Here is a 6,758-nt window from a genome sequence, read left to right as displayed (position 1 = left end):
AGTTTAAAAATGTGTGGCACCTCCCTCTTCGCATGCTCTCTCTCTCCTGCTGCCATGTGAAGAAGGTGCTTGCTTTCCCCTTGCCTTCCACCATGATTGTAAGTCTCCCGAGGTTTCACATTCATGCTTTCTGTTAAACCTGTGGAACTGTGAGTCGATTAAACCTCTTTTCTTGACAAAATTACCCAGTGTCAGGTAGTTCTGTACAGCAGGGTGAGAACGGACGAATACACCGTCTGTGCATGGAGCTGAGCACAGTGGGGGTACTAGGGCAGGACCATTCCTGGGAGATAGGCCTCCTTTGTGGACCTTTGATCCAAGGACCCCTCAATGCCTACCCTGCATGCTAGGATGCTGCCACCCAATCTCCCTAAACCCCTCACTACAGGTCAAACTTGCATGGGGATGTCATGGCTCTCCCAGGCTGCCCCATCCTCTCTCTATTTCCTTTCCTTGGGGGCTGTTGCCCCTAATAAAATCCTTGTGTTTAATCCCATCTTGGTAGCGACCCAAACCACCACAAAGCATTTTAATATTTTTCAAATGTGTATGAATGCTGATATAATAAACACGAACATGTAAAAGTGTTACTGAATTCATAAGCAGTTTGTTGTTGCATATTTATGTTTATATCTCAAGGGCCTGCACTCCTGTCCACTCCTTTCAATTCTCATGCTATCACTCTCCTCCAGACTTCCATCATCTTTCACCAAGATTACTGATCACTCCTCAGGGTCTCCCTTAATGTATTCTTGCTCCCTTCCAATCCGTTCTCCACATGGTAGCCAGGTAATGCCTTCTAAATGCAAATTTTTAACACAAAAAAATTCTACTAACTTACAACAAATGAGCAAGACCTGATAGTGTGAAAATATTAAGCAATTTAATTCCTTCTCCCATGGACCTTCAAACCTACATTTTTGGACTTACTCTTTTCTCCATTCCTGGATGAAATCTCAGGCATGTCCTATTGATTTTCTGAGTACTCTAGAAATAATCACGTAGGTCCTTTTGTTTGGCATGTAAAAATCCGGTTCTGTCCAACAGGTTCTTAACCAGTTCAGTTCCATCTAAGTGGAATGCATCTCTTCCACCCCAGCTTGTGCATTTCCATTCAGAAGCCTCCCTGTGGCGAGGCATGCTTCCTTCCCTGGGCCTTTGCACTTCCCCATACTAGGGGCTGTGGACTGAATGTTTGTGCCCCGCGCCCCCCCCACCCCGCCCACAAAACTCTTACATTGAAACCTAAGGCCCAAGGTGATGGTGTGAAGGAGTGGGGCCTTTGAGAGGTGACTGGGTTATGAGGCCAGCCTTCATGAATGGCATTAGTGCCCTTATAAAAGAGACTTGAGGAAGCCTGTTTCCCCTTCTGCCACATAAGGACACATAGAAGGTGCTATTTGTGAGACACAGGTCCTCATCAGACACTGAATCTGCAGGTGCTTTGGTCTTGAACTTCCCAGACTTCAGAACTGTGAGTTTCATTTATGAACTACACAGTCTAAGGTATTTTGTTACAGCAGACTGGATGGACTAAGATGCTGGACTAAGTTCTGCTCATCTTTAAGTCATGAAGATGTCACTTTCCACAGGGAAGAGTCCCTTCTGCTTCTTCATCCTAACCCTTACCCAGTGGTAATCATGTAGTAATTTTGTGAACCATTGTTTAATATTTAGTGTTTTCCTCTCCCATTATACTGTAATCTCCACGAGGGCAGAGAATATATTTGTTTTGTTGGTATCCTAATGCCTGGCCCCATAATGGTCACTCAATAAATATTTGATACAATACATGAATAGGAAAAATGTTTTCTTAGTGGATACTAAAAAGTATGTCAGCTGTCATAAAAGTTGATGTTAAAAAGGGAACCTTTCCTTTCAAAAACTATTAGAAAAACCTGTTTTAGTTTCTTAAAATAGTGACATTAAACCAAATGTGAGCCTTCAAATGTTATTTCTCCCCCAAGAACAAGCCTAAGCATGTTATTTGAAGGAAGGATTTGGTAAGAAAAAAATTCATAACATGAACCTCTAACATCCAAAATGTTAGGTGGAATTGTCTGTTTCTCAAGTACTAATCTTTGGTTTAAAGAATAGTTTCTCCAGAAGAAAACACAGAGGAAAGGATAGTGTGTGTTCCTTGTACTCTATTTAGGAAAATGAAAAAGAAATGGCATATGAGTACCAAAAAATACAAACCTAGAATAAGCATTTTCCTCTGGAATGAGTTAAGTGGTTGAAGAGAAAGCTCCAGATAGGATAGTCTTCTCTTGCCTGGGCTGAGGACCTACAAGGTGCAGCAAGAAGAGATGGAAATCTGGAATTGAATGTGAGATAGCGTATGGTTAAATATGGACAATTCACTTCATTTTTCTCAAAATATTATGTAGGCCAAGCTCTTTAGCCAAAATTTGCAGCTTTATATGGTTAGACCTTCTTCCTTTGCTTCCAGTCTTGCTCTGATACTCACTTTGTCCCAAGGTCTGCTCAACTCTTGACTTCTTGGATTCTGACTCCTGGTCCAAGTGCCATGCTTGTAACTTGACCTTAATGAAAAAGAGCAAGGGTTGTAGTTACACTGATTTTTCCAGCTCTTAAATTTTGCCCAGCTCTCCAATCCTAGCAGCAGACGCCCAGGCCAGACTCCACAAAGAGCAGTTGGTCCAGGTTCCATGCCAACAAAGAGTGACAGTTCCCAAAATATCCTGAGGTGTTGCCAGATTTGTGTAAGTATAACCTATGATTTCCTGGCAGAAGAGTGAGGTGAATGAGAACTCAGAGGACCAACAAAAATCAGAGGCTGTCAAGACTAAGGAAAGTTCAAATATCATGGAGCCTGTGCCAAACTTGATGGCAATGGGAAGTACTGGGGTCACAGCTCAGATGTCTTGGTTGGCATCAGGAAGCTTCAGCAAGAGGCAGTGGCTTAAATTCTTTCTTTAATTCTGTGCCAGAAATTCTTAACTCAAGCAGGAAAAGAGAGGGGCCCAACTCCTAGACTGATCTGTGAATACAGCCCCCAGGTTTCTGCATGTGGCAATAGATCATGGTCCTTCTATTTGCTAACACATCCTTGAATTCTCATGCCCTGCTCAGGGCTCTTGGCCAGGGCTCAGCATGGAAGAGACAAAATAATAATAATAGAGACTGATTGCAGATGAATATGTCAGTGAGTATGACATCCATGAGGAGTATGCTTGGGGGAGATGAACTGCAAAAACTGAATATTGAAACTAGCAGTTGTCAGAATTATTTTCCCCAAGCCCTGCATGTTCCTGTTTAGTTTTATAATAAATATCAATTACCCAGTAGGAGAAAAGAGAGTCGACATCCGTCATCAGACATCTGGCTTTGAAAACAGCTTTGAACACAACCTGTGAAACTAAATCTGTGCTGCCTTCATTCTCCAGTGGTCTCAGGAAGTCTTGCATCCAGAAAAAGGAATCGCCTTGCTATTTCATTTTATTTTTGCATTTATATTATTGCATCACAATTTTTGTCTGCATAGTGTACTTGACTTTATTCTTTTATGATCAGTGACCCTCTGAAATGTGAAATGTACTTAAAATTAGCAGACAATGTATCATCTTATCTCTTAGATTTCATTTGATCTTAGAGAAGCAGGACAGCATTGTACAAAGTACAATGCAGTGCAGGAGAGAGACCTGGGCTCTACTCCCAGTTCTGTGTCTACAAGATTGCTCATTTTTGACCTTAGGTAATCTACAATGTCCATCTCAGTCTGGAATTGGTTGTCTTTTAAGTGATAGGGTAGAATTAGATTATCTCCAAGGGCCCTGGGAATTCTAACACTCTGATATGGAATTTAGGTTGATGCCTGAGATACAGGCTCACGGACCTCATCTTCAAGTTTTCATTCCTATAATGATATGTGGATCACTAGAAGAAAAAGCATTGGGAAGGTTTCTTGGAAATTTCCCCATACAGACTTCAGAGGAGAGAGTTAACAGAGAACTTTGTAACGTTTCTATGTAGTATTCCTGAGGACTTTCTCAGTTTTCTGGGCAATAAACAAACGTTTTGAGAATATTTTCCAAAATAGTAGGGAGCCCTTCTCCTCTACCTCTGGAGATCCCACTAGGGAAGAAAACTCTGAGACTTGAGAATGTTGCCAAAGACTCCCTCCCTCAGTGCCAATAGGATGCAAATTAAGGGGTAAGTTATTCAGAATTTTCTAGAAAAGGGTGAGACTTTCAGGTCATTGTCATTGAAAGGGGTGGTAACTTTTGGGTGTGCATGGCAATGGTAAACAGCCATGGCACTGGCAGGCATGTCTTAGGGAGAGGTGCTTTTGCCTGTTTTGGAGTTCAAGTCCCATCTTCAGAGTTGAGTTCCACCCCCTACCTCAAATCTAGCTTGATGCTTGATTTACCAAGGAGCTTAAAATTATTACTTCAGAGGTTTAAATGGAACCTCTCTGGCTGTCATGGTGGTATAGTGTGTTTTGTAAGAAAGACTTGTGACTAGAGGCTGCAGTGGTTCAGCAATGGGTCAGTGAATAGATAGCAAGTATGCTTTTGTATGTATGTGGCTTTTCTTCATAGAAAGATCACAACTTCCCCAGTGTATCTGCAGATGGCTTCAAAGAGACCCTTATCTGGCTCTCAGCAAAGCTCTTGCATTATTGGCATGGAGGGAGGGAGTCTTTGGCAACTCATTATTACTGTGTCTGAGGTTTCCAGGGTTGAACCTTTTTAACACAAGCTCAGAGACTGTCCCTGAAAATCTGACAAAAAGTCCTCATTTCTTATTGTGCACTTTGGCAGCATGAGAGACTCTACCTTATCCTCAAGTTAAAGCAGGGTAGGACCAAAAAGATAAAAGATTTTGAGCCAACGTTCATTTATTCACATTTTTAACCAACCAACAACTACTGGGACCTGCCATGTGCCAGGTATTGGTGGGTGCTGGAGATACAGAAAATAATTGAAAAATAATTCTTGCTCTCAGGTAACTTAAAATTTAGTAAAGCATTAGGGAAAATAAACAAACAACTAGGCAGGGAAGAGACACCTTATGGTGTCTAACCATGAGGGCTATGACCCTATGATGTGCCTGCAATGATACTCCACTAATCAAACTTTAAATCATGTATGGCATTAAGTTTGTCTCGCTACTAAGAATGAACAAGTTAGAACTGTGCCTTTTTTCCGATGCATAGTTTAACAAGCACCCTCTATTACAGAACTGCCCAAGTTATATTGGCTCTGAAATCATGATCAATACCAAAGAGGATTTTAGGCTCCATCACAGGATTTGCCAGAATCAGTCTTCCATAGTGAGGGTCTCCCAGTCTAGACTCCCTCATCCTTTCTTATGTGTCCCCAGTTTGAGATCTTGGTATCCATTTGTGTTAACAGAACTCAAACAGTACCACCTCAATCCTCAGACTTTGAGTGTTAAGTATGTCAATCCTAAAAGTCTTATTCTAAACATAAGATTCTAAAGAGTTTGAACTTCAAAGTGAATGTGTTGAAGTCTCTATCGCTTTTCCCCCAGAAAAATCTTTGACTGCTTTACAAACCCTCCTGAGTGAACAGGTCAGTGTCCAGAAATTGTAAGAGTATACCAAATCAAAAAAGTATTCAGATAGTCCCCCAATTCCATTTTCTATTCCTGGTTACATGGAAAGATGATATATCAGTTATATCTGATTCAGTGATTACAATGAGAATAAGATAACACCTGGTATCAGAAATTACTATCAACATGGACACTTAATAAGCGACAAAATACATAGAAAACAACAACCAAAAACCTGATTAGACTCTGGAAAGTCATATTTATTAATTATGTTAACTGCTTACCACATATACCCAATTACCCTGCCAAACAACGTCATTAAAATGTATGTAAGTCAGTTTTGTTATGGAATTTCTGTCTCCCTCTCTTGCTCTTTCTTTCTCTCTCCCTCTCTCGCTTTCTTCCTCTCTCACTCTCCTTCTCTCTCTCTCTCTCTCTTTCTCTCTCTCTCGTACACAACACATTGCTCACGTGTTTACAGTGTAAACAAACCTACTGTGCTGCCAGCTGTATACAACACATATAATTAAGTGCAGTACATAATACTTGATGACAATAAATGACCATGTTACTGGTTTATATATTTTCCCTACTATGTTTTCATCAGTATTTGAGAGTATACTTCTTTGACTTAATTTTCTTTAAAAAAACAGCTGTAAAGCAGCCTCAGACACATCCTTCAGGAAGTATTTCAGAAGAAGACAGTGTTATCATAGCAAATGACAGTTCAATCAACGTTACTGTCCCTGAAGACATTCCAGTTAGATGGGATGTGGAGGTGAAATACGTGATACTGACTGTCTGCTCCTGTGTAGTCATAGGCCAACGTGTGTATTTGTGTCTTCGTTTTTAACCAAAAAAGTTTAAAAAGTAAAAAAGAAATTAAAAATTTGAAAAATAGAAAAAGCATCTATAATAAGGATATACACAAAGAAAATATTTGTGGTCAGCTGTACAATGTGATTTTATTTTAAGCTAAGTGCTATTACAAGAGTCAAAAAGTTTAAAAGAATATAAAAGTTTATAAAGTAAAAAAGTTACAGCAGGCTAAAATTAATTTATTATTGAAGAATTTTAAACATAAATTTAGTGTAACTTAAGTGTCCAGTGTTTATAAAGTCCACAGTAGTATACAGTAATGTCCTAGGCTTTCATATTCACTTCCTATTTACTCACTAGACTCTCCTAGAACAAGTTTCAGTTTTGCAAGCTTC

This window comes from Mandrillus leucophaeus, unplaced genomic scaffold (genome assembly GCF_000951045.1).
Source record: "Mandrillus leucophaeus isolate KB7577 unplaced genomic scaffold, Mleu.le_1.0 Scaffold113, whole genome shotgun sequence".
In the NCBI taxonomy this organism is placed as follows: domain Eukaryota; kingdom Metazoa; phylum Chordata; class Mammalia; order Primates; family Cercopithecidae; genus Mandrillus; species Mandrillus leucophaeus.
This window is presented reverse-complemented; position numbering follows the sequence as displayed.